Raw genomic sequence first — 16,470 nt, forward strand, 5'->3', positions numbered from 1 at the left:
CTCTCACTTTCACTCTCCCTCTCACACACTCACTAGTACTGGTAATTCTGAGTCCAAAAGTATGAGCATTTAAGTGATTTTTCTCACATAATTTCTGATTAGATAATCAATCTCTTCATCTTTTATATCTGAATATATCAGAGGCAGTATGGAATAGTGCATAGAATGCCAGATATAGTCAGGAGGTCCTAGTCCCAAATCCTTCTTGTATAACAAAGTCAAATATCTCAACCTTTGCAGTACCCCAAAAAAGAATAATATATTCTTATTTTTTAAAAAAGCACTTTTCAAAACTTTGTCAAAAATGTACAATATTCTAAATAATCAGGCTAAGAATGCAGGAAAGTAAAACTATTATATGGGAGCATTAGGTCATTTAATGCTGAAAAGCAGGAAGGTTTTCTTTAGTTTTGATTATTGATAGAAATAACTTCAAGGATGTAGATTTGTATACTTTGCCACCTTGTGGCTGTTGTAGACATGTGCATGACCAACTCCGTATATGTTGTAGCTTGAAATGACAAATTTTTTTGATGTAGTGCCCATGCCTGTGTATCTTATAGGCCACTTCCCTATACTTTTACCTCCCCTCCACCCCACCCCAATTAAATGGGAGGAACTTGGGTGGTGGAGCTCATTGTTGTTTAGCATGCTTTGGTTTGGTTTTTCAAATCACCATGTTCGAGATGGTGGTTTTGCTGGCCTCCCTGCTGCTTCCCTATTGATTCACCTGAATTCCTTTTTGACATGACATGATTTCTCCAAAATCCTTTGTAATTTTCTAATTCTGTGACACTGAAAATTTTGGCATAGCAAAAATGTCAGTAAAAATAAGGGAATGTAGAGGCTGCTAGGTGGCACAGTATATAAAGCACCGGCCCTGGATTCAGGAGGACCTGAGTTCAAATCTGGCCTCAGACACTTGACACTTAATAGCTTTGTGACCCTGGGCAAGTCACTTAACCCTCACTGTCCACCCCACTCCCCCACACAAAGTCAAACAAAAATAAGGCAATGTTTGCCTTTTCCCGCCCCTGCCCTCCCCCCCCCCAACCACCATTGAAGCCATGCATAATAAAATTCTTATTCATTCTCTCTCTCTCTCCTTTTCATATTACATTTTTTTTTCTGGGGAAAACCCTGATATTATTTATAGGGGAGTAGTCTGAACATCTGAATATTACAAGCCATTTTGTATAAAATACAGATACCAAACTATACTTTGGTCTTCACGCATAAGTTTTGTAAGTAAATCTATCAGATGGTACTGCAGTAAATGAATTTTCAAAAATTATTTTCAGACTTGTGGGAACTGTGACAAGATTACTGACACTACTCAGCTGTGTTTTTTAGGTGGTTGGGGCAGGGGAAGATTATACTCTTCCCGATAAAACTATAATTAACTGCATGTTGTATTATAGATTATCAAATTGCACTTCTGGATTTTTTCTTGTAACTCTACTTCTTCCATGAATAGGAACTGAAGTGAGAATACCTGTGAATTTACAAATTACCCCCAAGTGTCTATCTCTGAAGACATGCTTATAGTGTCTTATTTTTACTTTTTTTTTCCCCCAGAAGAAATATCAGAGCTTTGCCATTCAAAATCACTAATTTCCCTGGATCCCAAGACACCAAACTATGGGTAACAGGAACTAGCTAGTGCTTTTGTTCCTAAGCAGAAGAGGCTCATGATATAGGAGACACTATTAGTCGTTAGCAAACTGAGCAGCTGTGCAAGATTTTCTTTTAGACTGCATTTTGAAAATCTAGCTGCCTTATGAGTGTATTTAGACTTTGATGCTGTTTCTGAAAAGGTTGCATGTTAACACATGGTTTTCTGACAATTAGCTCCTGCTTTCAGTTTTCTGCTCATTGCCTATGGAAAATTTGCTCTTAGGATTTGCTGCATCCCATTTCAGTAATTCCTTCATTTTGAAAACAAGTAACTAGAGGCCAGGACCTTCACCTGTAATTAAACGGAATAAAAACTGTGCTGCTTCAAGATGCAAATTATGCCAGCATACAAATATGTGTTTTCTTATTCTGTTTCAGAGATAGCATGAGGACTTGAGAATAATGTCCTATAATCTTGAACCTTGGTTTGTATACTTCTTTCTTCATCTCTCTCCAAATATTTTATAGCCAAGATAATGAGAGAAGTAAAAATGCATCAGTGGGGATAAAGAGAAGAAAGGCAAACTAATTCTAGAGTTAAAAGAAAACTCCTCAGACTAGTATTTGGCACCATAGAAAGAACATGACAATTTTTGCTTTCCTATGAAATATCGTTTTGGTTTCACTTTGTATGGGTCATGTCAGTTTTTCTTCTTGATGTAGTCAGTTTATTAAAATACTTTGTCATGATTTTGTAACAATGTAATATAATGGTGTTGAACTCAAATAGAAACTGATCTCTACAGCCTTCAAATTGATATAGAAAACCACAGATCAACATTATCTATGTTATATTATATTTTTATTTATTTTGCTAAACATTTCCCTATTGTAATATGGTTCAGGCTGTACTTGGGGTTTTGCCAGCCAAGCAGGAGCTTGATGCCTCTGATATAATACATGGTAGCTTTGAAGGATTTATGGAAGGAAAGTTAATTCAATTGGCTCAAATACAAGAATGATGTGCTCATGTAACACATGGTAGCACAGAAAGGTTTATGGAAGAAAGGTTAATTCAATTGGTTCAAGCACTAGAATGATATGGTGATGTAACACATGGTAACTTGGAGAGGTTGATGGAGGGAAGGTTAATTCAAATGGTTCAAGTACCAGACTAATGAGGCCAAGGTCAAGGGTTCAATTCCCATGAGGGCTGATTAGCTACTGTCTTTTCCAAGGCCACAGACAATAGCCCTAACCCAGGCCAGCTGTCTTGCAAATACATGACCTTGGTCACCAGAGGAAAGCCATGTAGCTGTATCATTGTAATTCCATCCTTACTACTAGATAAAAAAACCCTCCAAGCACATGCTTTGATGATGGTAGATTGGTGATATCATCTTCTACATGAAGGGCTTTATACTATTCTCAAAGAGTATTTTGATTTCCCTTTGAGGGGATCAAGTTGTATCTGTTCCAAAACCCTACAGGGACATAGCATCCTCCTATATGTTTGTCCCAATTTTCTATTGCTTTCATTAGGAATTTTCATATAGAAGAAGAAATAATTGTCTTAAGGCAGAATAACTCAAAGGAATCAGATAAATTATACTTTTAAATAAACAGTAGTATCATCCCAATAATATAACTTTATTTAGGGAAAATTGTACATAGATTATTTTTCTGGGTTTTTTTTGCGTTTGTTTTTTGTTTGTTTTTTTTCGGGGCAATGAGGGTTAAGTCACTTCTCCAGGGTCACACAGCTAGTAAGTGTCTGAGGACAGATTTGAACTCGGATCCTCCTGAATACAGGGCGGGTGCTTTATCCGCTGCACCACCTACTGCCCCCATAGATTATTTTTCTTATGCAGAGTAGGGTGAAGATTTTAGGAAACTGTTCTAGTTGGCATAAAACCCTGCTGGATGAATAAAGCAGGATTCCACTGTGGTAGAGAATAAAGGCGAATTCTCCAATGGATAGAGCAATTACACATGGCCCCTTGGTAGAGATCGATGATAGGCCTCAACTGAGATAAACAAGGGTTGACTCAGGAAGCTGCTATGGAGATTTCGATTTAACTTCCCCTAAGTTCACCAGGAATGTTGGAGAAGTTTAGGGGAGGGTAATTACTTAATGATTGCTATGTAATGTAGATTTGTTTTGTTTTGGAAATGGAGACACTCTAGAGCAAGGAACGTAGTACCTTCAGTGGTTAGTGCATCTCCATCTCTGATTAATCATAAGGAGAAAATCTGAGAAAGGTTGAGGAAAGATATCATCTTTCTATTTCTCTATTTTAAAAATTCACATTTGAAATTAAAAAAAACAATCCTGGAATACCCAAATATGGAGATAAGAATAGAGGAAGCAATTTAACTTGAAATTTCTTATAGTGGCTAATTTCATTTTATAACTGTAATGTTAAGTAGCTCTTGCCTTAATTTCTATAATTTTATGTAATAGTTATGTGAACTAAATCAACCTGTTGTCAATAAACAATTTTATATTTCTGTCTAGAATAAATTTCTTCTTTTTGCCCTCAAATTAGATATTACCATCATAAAATTATTACTTTATGTAACACAGAGTAGGTTATTGGTTGAAGAAGTATCAGACTCCTCACGTGGACATTAACAGGATTCTGGAGAGCAGAGGGATATCTAGGTTAGATTCTCTGTACTTGGAAAAGTGGATCAGGAATTAGCAGCAACATGAATTAATGGGAGTCAACAAAATGGTTGTTCTGTGTCAGAATATTTGCAGCTTTCTTCTTTATCAGAAAGTCTGAGTGAAGAATGCTGGGGAGAGAGAATCTGTCCTCAATCCCATCCAATCTGCCCCCACAAGATTTCCATTATTTCCACCCTAGTAAAAATCTGATCTTTTCTTTTGGTGAGGTAAATGTTTTATCCCTGCATTAAAATTATAGCCAAACTTTTCTTGGTTACTGGATATTAGGTAAGTACAAAGTAGAACTGGGGTATGAGCAGCATTTAGATGATTCTAGGCACCTCATGAACTGAAAAATATTTCAAATTATTAGTGATGTTACATGATTGAAAATCATAGAATGAAACAATTTCTAAAGAAGCAAAATTGCAGGTGATTGAAAACAACGGAGAGACAAATGTTGGGTACTTGTTATCCATCAAAGTGACATTAAAAGAGTGGCAGCATCTTCTTGACGGGGCACAGCATCCTACCATGGTTCTTATGCCCTACTATATTACATTTCTATGGTTCATTTAATTTATCCTTGTATAAATAAAATCTGTAAAGACTCACATAAAAGAAATGGTGTAAAAATATCTAGGAGTTGTATGACTGGGAAAAGATGGTTGGCTGGTCTTTTAATGAGAGTGAGGAATGGCTGGCCCGGTTGCTGCACTGGTATACTGGTAATGTCAAAAGAGCCATGAGAGAGCCACCAGGACTTTAGATGGACTCTTTATGGCGGGTTTAGGAGAGAAAACAGATAAGAGATGCACAGGATGAGAAAATGTGAATAGGTTGTGATCTGCATTGTTGGAGAGAATTCATACAAGGACAAGGTCATTGAATTAGGGAAATATAAAATGATGATCCATCAGAAATTGAATGCCATCTTATGCCCTTTTAAGCCGAGACTGCCTTTCCTTGGATGTAATTTTGATGGCTAGTAATTCTTCTAGATATCATAGTTCTGTTCCACCAATATTTATAGAGCTTGTCCATTAGTATATATGTATTGGGTAGATATTACCTCTGAACAGTAGGCTGGGCCTAGTATTGAACAGGAAGAGAAGAATGAACTGTCCTCCCTTCATAGAATTATTTGATTACTTTAATGACCCCCAGCTTCTCTCATAAACTAAGGTCCATCCTTTTAAACTCCTGTATCCTTCCAATGATGTTGCATGGCTAGGTGTTAGGGAATGAATACATGAAGAATTAAAATTTAAGATTACTCAGAAAGCAAGAGAGAAACACATTGTGGGCTTAAGCAGGATGCCAAACAGGAGCACTTGGATGAGAATTGCATAGGATTGGCAGGAATAGAAAGGATTCTGAGATGTATCATTGGAGGGGATACCCACATTGATGAGATTACAGATAAAATGGTGTATTCGAATGTTGGAGTTATTCATTGGGTGCTAATTGAAAATGGCAGGTGGAAGGCTATAGGAATTCCTATGATGAGGTCTCTATAATGTATCTTAGAACTTCTGCAGGAATCAAAGTGAAGCTCACTGGCCTGTTTTCTTCAGTATTCCCTTCCCTTTTTCAAAAACCCAGACACCATTTTTCCCTTTTAATAACTCCTTATTTATCTTGCTATTAACTTCATAGTCATTTCCTGGGTAGGAAAAATATGCAAAATAAAAATTTACCAACTCTGCCTTCTCCATTTTCTCAACTCCATCCTATCCTCCTTAAGCAGTGGTTCTATGTCTTCTTTTAGCCTCCTCATTCCTCAGCATAACCTAAATTAAACCCTACTTTCTTGTCCTTAGTTTTCTTTGACAGCTTTGGCATACTTTGCACGCTTTGCACACTTTAACACTCCTGTCCCTTCTTAACTATGTCACGTTTTTGTATTCATTCTCTGTTAACTGACCTTGCCTCTATCTTTTGAATATGTCTTTAAAATACTTATTAGTCCTCTGTGTATCCACATTGAGTTGTCTCTTTAGACAACTCCATTTCCCCCCTTATCTGAATTCTTTTTCTTTGGGTCTACAGAATTTAATTCTTGAGAGTTACTCATCCTTCCTAAGATGGCTACCCTCATCTAGAATTTTAATCTATGAGGTTCTTTCCATACTTACTATCAACCATTTGAAATCTGTTTTTCACAAATCTAGGGTACATATTAGAGTATTCTCAAGCTTGCCTTTCCTCAATCAAAAGGTCTGGGGCTGGAAAAATAAGCAATTTATCCCCACTCCCCTCCCCTATAGCCCCATAAGATATCAATTTTTTTCTACACTAGTAAAAATCATTTTGGGGGTGGGGTGAGGGTGAGAATCAGGGAATAAACTCTGCCTTTTGTTGATTCCTTTTCCTTTTAAAGGATGAAATTATCATTTAAGCAAGTCAGTTTTGAGAGAAAGAGGGAGAGAGTATATAAATATAGTTTCTTACATGTAGGTGGTCTGTAGAAAATTTCTATGGCAAAATTATTTTTCTTTCTTTATTAATCTTAAAATGCTCTCCACTATACTTCCTCTTCTTGTTCTTGAATTCCATCACATGAATGTATAGCTTTTAAATATAGGATGCTACCTCTTCTCATCTTTTACCATTTCTCTTTCTTTTGAACAAAGTATACCCATGCAGGACCCTATTCTGGTTATGTGTTAGATCCAACCAAATCTCAGTGATAACTATGAGGTCAATTTTCCTTCCCTACACTAGCTCTCTAGTTCACCTAGCTTATTGCTTAACTTTGGGGCAGAGAGCCTGTATACTTTATAATTGGCTTCTTTCTTTGATTTCATCTCATGATTTTCTAAGTGTTTCAAATGCTATTTTCCCCTGAATTTTAGTTTGTTGATAGGTATTCCTTCTTGGGGTGCTTATTTGAAATTCTCCCATGGAGACTGTATATAAGATGCCATATTTTGTTCTTACTAAGCCTAAGATATTTGAACATGTAAGTGAAGAAGAGGTATCAGTGCCTAACACCAAACATCAAAAGATCATAGATCTATAATTAGAATGGATCTCAGAAATCATCTATTCTTGTTAAAAATGTTATAAATAAGTACAGTTGCAACCCACCATTCTCTTTTCATTTAAAGCACTGGGTTTTTTGCTAGAGAGACACACAATTCCTCATTCAAATTTATTAATTATATATTCTATAAATACATATTCTTTTTTTTTTTTTTTAGGCAATGGGGGTTAAGTGACTTGCCCACGGTCACACAGCTAGTAAGTGTCAAGTGTCTGAGGCCGGATTTGAACTCAGGTACTCCTGAATCCAGGGCCGGTGCTTTAACCACTGTGCCATCTAGCTGCCCCTATAAATACATATTCTTAAAGGCTGAAAGTAAGTAGGACTGAAAGTTATCTGGCCAATGGCTTGGAACACTATGCATTAGTCTTAGTGGCATAGTGGAGAGAGTCATGGACTTACAATTAGGAAGACCTGGGTTCACATCTTAACTTAGATGCTAAGTGTGACAAAGGGTAAGTCACACAACCTATCTTAGTCTCTGTTTCTTACCCTGTAAAATGGAGATAATCTCATCTCACGGGGTTGTTGTGAAAAGTAAATGAGACAATGTATGTAAAGTACTTTGTGAGCTATTGAGCTATTATTAGAATTGTAGATTTGTTCAATAAATATTTAGTACTTCATACAAAATGTTGTGGGAATAAGATGATGAGCAACACAGGCCTCTATTCATACCTTGTAGAGCTAATGTAGTCCCATAAAGGATAAAGCATTTATGGTTCTGGTTTTGGGCTAGAGTCTCATGAGCACAATATGAGCATTGGTCTTGAAATTGGAAGAGCTGGATTTGAATCCTGGTTCTGCCACTACCTATGTGACTTTGTAACTGAAGTAGGGAATGAAACTGTTCTGAAAATGAGACCTTAAATGATGAGTTTAGGCTAGAGTATATGTAACTGCCCGAGTTATAAATTATAGAAAATAGCACTTCCTGTGAAAGCACAAATCTTATGTATAGTAGCATTTCTGAGCACAATTTCAATAAGATTTTTCAAAGAAAATGATACAATAAATGACACGAAAATGGGTGCTATGGTACAAAAGGTTAATGCAATGGCCTTGCTTTTTGCTCCTCTGGATTTCACATATATTCAGATTGAAGCTCAACAGTCTTTTCAACAAGAAGGATCCTTGGTCTTTTTAAAAGACACCAAAGAGACCCCAGTAACCTTTCCTATATTTACATACAACTTTTCTCTGCCCTGCTGCTTTCTCTAGAACCAATGACGCGATCTGTAACTGCTGTTTCTGCTACTTCAGGACGAGTCACAGAAACAGCCAAACAATGGGTCTCTTTACTTATTCTTCCCTTGGTTACAGAATTCCAAATTGTTCATTTTCCTTGGGCCTCTGAGAAGTTCTAGGACATGAGGTCTTGAATGGCCCAGTCTAACCCGGTTTATTCCCTGGCACCCCATTCAACGTTAGAACTTTAAAATTGCTCTCTTGGCTTAAAGAAAGTCTCAGTGGCTAAGCACAATAAAATAATTTCATAAAAATGCCTGCCTTCTAAAAAAATCTACTTCCCAACAGGTGGCACTAACTGCAGTGAAGAACTATTTACTCCACTTCAAAGTATAGTCTCAGTTTATAATAACTGCAGAGAGAAAAGTTTAAGCTTTATAGTTCCAGATTATGCCAAAAGTTTTCAACTATGGATCTGTGAACTTTGGAAAAAATTCTTTCATGCTGTATTTCAATATGGTTTCTTTGTAATCCTATGTATTTTATGCATTTAAAAATATAATTCTGAGAAGAGACTTCACCGTGGGCTTCACTTTTATTCTATACACAATAAACGTTAAGAATCCCTGGATTAGTCCAACATAAATAGCGTCTTAAGCACATAATCACCATGGTGGCTCAAACCTCACAAATATGAATACATCTTTAATAAAATAAAAACATTAAGAGGAGATAAAGATGAAGGCTTGTGATTATCCTACACAAACCCTGGGTAGAAATTATGATATTAGATTTTTCTTTTCATGAATACAGCAATAATAAAAGCTTAAATCATGTCTATACTTCATATTCTTAATAATTGGCAGTTACTTAAACATTATTGATAAGATATTGACACTGGTTTGATAAGTCTAAAAATATATTAATTTAATTAATGAAAGTAGCATTTGTGGTTGTTCTTTGAAACATAATAGTCTACACCAACATCTAGCTTTATGTTTCATAAATATTCTATGTTCATAGTCTCATTTTATCTTTACAACAACTTGATGAGATTGGTTCCTGAAATTCTATTTTTATTTACATTTATCAGACACTTAGTAGTTGTGTGATCCTGGGCAAGTTACTTAATGTCTGTTAGCCTCAGTTTCTTCATCTGTAAAATTGGGATAATAATAGTACCTACCTCCCAGAGTTGTTGTGAAGATCCAATGAGAAAATAACTGTAAATGTTTAACACAGTGCATGGGTCATAGTAAGCACTATATAAATGTTAGCAATTAATATTATTAATTATTATTACTTTGAATATACTTTCAATTCACTTCTCTGTATGTTGCATCCTACTCTCTATCTGCCCCACCCCTTCCCTTTAGGGTAGAAGCTCTTTGAGAGCTGGGACAGTTTGCATTTTATTGTTGTTGTCTTTATAACCCAGTCCACTTGCCTGCCCCTTGTAGGGCCTTAATAAATGCTTCAGTTCAGTCATTTTTCAATGATGTCCTATTCTTCATTACCCCATTTGGAGTTTTCTTGGCAAAGATGTTGAAGTGGTTTGTCATTTCCTTCTCCAGCTCATTTAAAGGTAGGGAAATTGGGCAAACAGGGTTAAGTGACTTGCCTGGGGTCACATAGTAAGTGTCTGAGGCTTAATTTGAATTCAGGTCTTCCTGACTCCAGGATCTATCTACTGAGCCATTTGTTGTTATTGAGTTGCTTCAGGCATGTCCAACTCTCTTGGCAAAGATACTAGAGTGATTTGCCATTTCATTCTCCAGTTTTACAGATGAGGAACTGAGGCTAAAAATGTTAAGTGACTTGCCCAGGGTCACACAACTAGTAAGTGTCTGAGGCCAGATTTGAGCTCAGGAAGACTTCTTTTTGACTTCAAGCATTTTATCCATTGAACCACCTAACTGCCCTTAATAAATGTTGTTTGATTTGAATTCAACTTACAGATTCAATTTACAGATGAGAAAACCAAAGTTCATAAAAGTTATATAAAAGACTTGCTCACAGTCTCATAGCTAGGTTAAATTACAGAGTTAGAAATCAAAGACAGGTCTTCCCTTTCTGAATCTGGCATGCTTTTCACTATCATAGTTGTTCCTGAAATAAGCTAGAGAAGGGATATCTCATGGTTTAGGGAAGAAATGGAGTACCAAACTTCAGTGCACAAAAATTCTGTTTGAATACTTTCATTTCTCAACACCCCCTCCTCACTTCTCCCAAAAGACAGACTAGAAAATATAGGTAAAGCTACCAGGAGTGGTGGGCCTAAAACACTGTTTTCCAATGGTATGCTGCCAAGGATTGCCTAGTTATATTCCTTTGTTGATTTTGTAAATAGGGTAAATTTCCATAATGATAATAATTATAATTGTTTGCAATTGTATAGCGCTTTAAGGTTTTCAAAACACCTTTCAAATGTTATTTAATTTTATCTTTACAACAACCCTGCTAAGTAAATGCTGTTAATATTATTATTATTATCCCTGTTTTACAGATGAGGAAAGTGAGGCAGTGATCAAAGTGACTTGCCCAAAGTCATCTAGTCATTATCTGAGCCTGGATTTAAACTTGGCTCTTCATGACTCCATGTCCAGCACTCTACCCCCTGTGCCATCTAACTGCCTTCCTTTGGAGTGAATAACTGGAAGAAACAGTTACTATTTTTTTCTTCTTCATTTCCTCTATAAGATGGTAATGTAATCTTGGGAGAGGTAGAGTACTGAGATCATTAACAGTGATTGGACTTGAATGACAAATATTATACAAATAAATCTGGTTTCAAGAGAGGAAGAAGATTGTTGATGACCATTGCACCATGGGATAGTCAGCTAGAATCCTGCTGGCTTGTGCCTAGAGATGAACTAATTAGTTGTTTATGTATTAATGTTCTTCTAAAGACAAATAAGTCAATTAAAGTCCTTCCATTTCCCTGCATATTAAAATCTGGTATTCCATAGAAATTAGAAAATGTATTCTAATTTCAAATGAGAGTATCTTAAATCTAAACAGGTCAGGAACAAATGGGTTCCAACGATATTACCAATGATTTGGATGAAGGCATAGATGGCATGCTTGTCAAGTTTGCAGATGATATGAAGCTAATTTCTAGATGGTTAGAAGCAAGGAGGAGTACCTGACACATGGGATGACAGAATTGAGATTCCAAAGATCTCATCAGGCTATAGCCATGGGCCAAATATAAGAAAATGACACTTAAGCCAAATGAAGAACTTTATATTTATTCCTTAAGGTACACAAACACAGAATTAGGGACAAATGGATAAATAGTAATTTAGATGAAAAAAGTCATGGGGGACTTGGTTGACTAAGCTTAATATCAAACAACATGAATATACACTTAATGTGAAACAGCATGACGCAACAGAAAAGTTTATGTAATCTTTGGGTGAATAAATGAACTTTTCCATTCATTGATATAGGGAACTTCCAGATGAGGACAATCTCTTTTCTAATGCAGGTTAGAACTTTCTTTATAACTTATAGTCTGAGGTGCCCAAAGCACTGATACTGAAGTGACTTGCTGAGAGTCACACAGCTACTTTGTCAGATAGGACTTACATTCAGGTTTTCTTGTCTCCAAGCCCAGTGGTTTAATAAAAGGTTGCATTTATCTAGTGGTTTCCATTTTGCAAAATGCTTTACAATTATCTCATTTGATTCTCATAATTACCCCGTGAGTAGGTATTAGTATTATCCCCATCTTACAGATGAGGAAACTGAGGTCAAGAGAGGTTAAGATACTTGCCCAAGGCCTCACATTTAGTAAGTCCCAGAGGAAAGATTTGAACTCAGGTCTTCCTGACTCCAACTCCTATATGCACGTCACCACATGTTGTTCTTGTTTCCTAGTCTTTAAAATGAAGTTAGCACTTGACATTTCTTTCCATGGGTTATTTGAAAGTTGTTATATCTCTTAATGTATAAACTAAACACCTTTGTGTAGAGGGAGAAATCAGCACCATAATTCTAGGATAGAGAATAGTCATATTATTTACAAACATGGTGCATAAACTAATTAAGAGAAATTGTGCTTTTGTAGTGCCCAGCTTACTACTGATGCATTGGAGGAATATTGAATGCTCAGGAAAATTCTTTGAGTTCATTATAAAAAAGATTTTTGAATATGGTGGTATATTTGTAACTGTAAAGCTTATGTGGCATAATAGATCATTTAGTGACTTGGAGTAAGGAAATTTGGTTTTAGATCTTGTTTCCAACACTAACTAGCTATGTGGCATGTGGCAAATTATGAAAATTCCAAGTGTCTTAAGCAGTTCCTGGGACCTATGTGAGTCTGTAGATTTTTTTGCTGGAAGGAGTTCTCATACCAATCCTTCATGTATCTGTCACTTGGACTTGCTCTACAAAGTGAAACATGACTTAGGAATACTTTTCACTGGATTTTTCATAGCTAAAAGAAATTTTCAATAGATACCAAAATAGAATCATATTCAAAGATAATTATCCCATAAAAATCATAGTATAAATGTAGGCATTTAAGCATAAATAGCTTTTTTGGGGGGGCAGACCAATGAGGATTAAGTGACTTGCCCAAGGTCACACAGCTGGTAAGTGTCAAGTGTCTGAGGCTGGATTTGAACTAGGGTCCTCCTGAATCCAGGGCCAGTGCTTTATCCACTCCACCACCTAGCTGCCCCAGCATAAATAACTCTTAAAATATTTTACCATTATGGTAACTTCCTAAATATCATTGCCATAAAATCCCTCCCCATAATTCAAGACTTCTACATTCCCAGTCCCTACCCCTGCTGCATTTTGCTGCCTGCTATTCCTACCTTAGCATCAGGTATTTCTTTTCTTTTCTTTTTCTTTTTTTTTTTTGCAGGGCAATGAGGGTTAGGTGACTTGCCCAGGGTCATACAGCTAGTAAGTGTCAAGTGTCTGAGGTCATATTTGAACTCAGGTCCTCCTGAATCCAGGGCTGGTGCTTTATCCACTATGCATCAGCTATTTCTTAACAGCAGTTCTTTCTACTAAGCTTTTTCTGCTTTGAGTCCTGGTAAAGTAAGAAAGAGGAAGGTGAAAGATAGGGAAAATGGAGGGGAAGGAGAGGCTGAGGAATCTCAAGGCTCAATAAATGGGTCTAGAGGCTTGAAGGACCAGGAAGCCGTCTTTGTTGACAGTGGTAAGTGTGGGGGCAGCTAGGTGGTGCAGTGGATAGAGTACTGGCCTTGGCGTCAGGAGGACCTGAGTTCAAATCCAGCCTCAGTCACTTGACACTAGCTGTGTGACCCTGGGCAAGTCACTTAACCCCAATTGCCTCACTAAAAAATTTTTTTTTTAAATTGATGACAATGGTAAGTGTGCCATAATTTCTCATGGCAGAACATATAGTAAACAAAATTGTTTGAGAACTCCTGCTTAGCCACACAGATTAAAAAATATTTTCAATATTCATGGCATCATATACAGAGAGCTAGAAGGGATCTTAGAGCTTATCCGGTCCTTATTTTTCATAGGGGGAAACTAAGACCCATGGAGGTTATGTGACATGCCCAAAGTCATGTAGGTAGTAATCATGATAGGTAGGATTTGAACCCAGATCATTTACTTCAAGGGACAGGCCTCTTTCCGCTGGATAGTGAATTCAAAAACTCTTTTCTAAACTTTCTGTTCAGTGAAGGTAGAAAATGCGGTTAGAATGTGGAGGCTTGTAAAAACTAAACAGAGTGGCTTAGAATGGGTGTCCTAGAGGCAATAGGAAGCCACTGGAATTGGTTGAATATGGGAGTCATGTTGTCAGATCTCTGCTCATGCAAAATAATTTTGGCAGAAGTGTGTTCAGTGGATTGGAATAGTGAGATACTTGAGGCAATCCGACCAGTCAGGAGACTGTTGCAATAATCTAAGCAAGAATTTGAGTCCCTGACCTAAGGTGATCCAAGTATGAGGGGAGAAAAGGGGTGAGATTCGAGAAATGTTGTATATTATAGTACCTAACTCAGTGCCTGGTTCTATGCTGTTCTTTTGTTTGTTTGTTTTTGTTTTTGTTTTGTGGGGCAATGGGAGTTAAGTGACTTGCCCAGGGTCACACAGCTAGTAAGTGTCAAGTGTCTGAGGGCAGATTTGAATTCAGGTCCTCCTGAATCCAGGGCCAGTGCTCTATCCACTGCGCCACCTAGCTGCCCCCCTATGCTGTTCTTAATAAATACTTGTTAACTGATTATAAAGCATTATGTAAATGTGAGGCTGAATGCCATTCTTACTACTATGCCCCTTAGTAAATGTGATTAGTAATATTAACAAATGGGGAGGAAGTACGGTATAAAATGCTAGTCTTGGAGTCAAAGAATCTACTTTTAAATTTTATCTGTGCCACTTATGACCCGTGTGATGGTGGGAAAGTCCTTCAACCTCTATGGGTCTCCGTTTCCACATCTATAAAATGAGAGAATTGAAGTAGATGACCTTGAATTTTCCTTCTGACTCCATGATCCTTTGGTGTTGTGGTCTTTGTGAACGGTTGATGCCCCAGAATTCCATCCAGTGGTGAACAACCCTGCAATAGAGATCACCTTTGAATTGTCATAAGTTGGTTATCACCTAGCAGACAAGTAGTTTATGCCTAGGTCATTTTTCAAAGCCTTTCCACCCTGGTAGGAATTTTTGCTCTGGAGGCATAGGCATCAGGAAAGCAGGTTCCCTTCCACCTCATAATGAGGCATCAGTATAAGACTTTAGTGGAGGATCTATAAGTGAACAATCGAAAAATTCACAGCTGAATTTGGACAAAGTGTAATAACTACCCTGCTTCTCTCCTTTTCTTATCAATGTCCTGCTAAGATTGAGAGAGAAAAACTTAGCTGTTTGCTGCCAGGAGGTGGCAGCCTAACAAAATAATTAGACTGCCCTAAATGAGTTCTTTGCAGCCATCTGTATATTTGAATACCTTGGCAAGCCCAGGTGTTCCCTGTATCAGGATGTTCAGTGTGGGGAGGAGAATGAGCAAAAACAAATCTTGCTCTTTTCAAATCAGCAAATTCTTATTGGGGGGGGGGAATTGGTAGAAAAAATATTTCCCTTACCTTTTTTTTTTTTTCCATTCTATGAATTTAACTGGCTTCCATCATTATTAGAAGAAAGTATGTGGAAGTCCTCATTAAAAACACACATACGTTTTATATGAAGTAGGAAGATTACAATATGAGGAATAGAGTGGAATGGTCCAATATATTTTCTGTAGCAGAAAAAGATTATTTGGAGAAATAAACGTGGTTTCTGCCATTGGTTTTATGATTCAAATGTCAGATAAGTAACTGTGCAGAATGTGGGGTATTTTTTTTTTCCTTCACAGTTTAATTGAGAAGAACTCAAAACACCAGGTCCACACAGGAGTAAAAGCTTGCCATGTTACTCATTTCAATTTCTGAGCTATTCAGTTTTGAATTGTTCAGATTAGGTAATTGGTGTTTGAATGCCCCCTTTGGTATTCATGTGTTAACTGTTATTTTGAAAGTAAATCCGGGATGTGGTGCAGAAACCGTGAATAAAAGCAGCTTCTAGAGATGAGAATATTCTTATTTGGGAGAAAGTCAGGGTTACGTTTTCTTTCTTTCTTCTTCCCTCCGCCAGCCTGTTGCTTAATTCCAGGTATTTCATTTAAAGAATCGAATAGATTTGGGGTTTGCCTTTTATTTTCTTGTCTTGGCAAAGAACTATAAAAACAAACAGAACCATGCTACCGATCTCTGTTGCTAAACGAACCTTTCTCACCTGCCTCAGTCTCCTTGAAAACAATGCCTTTGTCTTCTACAAAGTTATCAATTAAAAATGACTTAGCAAGGATTGCAGTAAGCTGTTCAAGAGAAAATTAAACATAGTTAAAGCAAGCCCTGTAGGCTTACTTAAGGGCATCCAGACCCCAAGCTTACGGTTATCTATGACATCTACT

At 37.0% G+C, this 16,470-nt stretch overlaps 1 long non-coding RNA gene across 1 annotated transcript in view; it reads left to right on the forward strand.

The window, feature by feature from the left end:
• Nucleotides 1-16,470, forward strand: part of LOC122739934 — a 241,683-nt gene that overhangs the window by 21,319 nt on the left and 203,894 nt on the right. The window lies entirely within an intron of this gene.

This window comes from Dromiciops gliroides, chromosome 2, assembly GCF_019393635.1.
Source record: "Dromiciops gliroides isolate mDroGli1 chromosome 2, mDroGli1.pri, whole genome shotgun sequence".
NCBI lineage: Eukaryota > Metazoa > Chordata > Mammalia > Microbiotheria > Microbiotheriidae > Dromiciops > Dromiciops gliroides.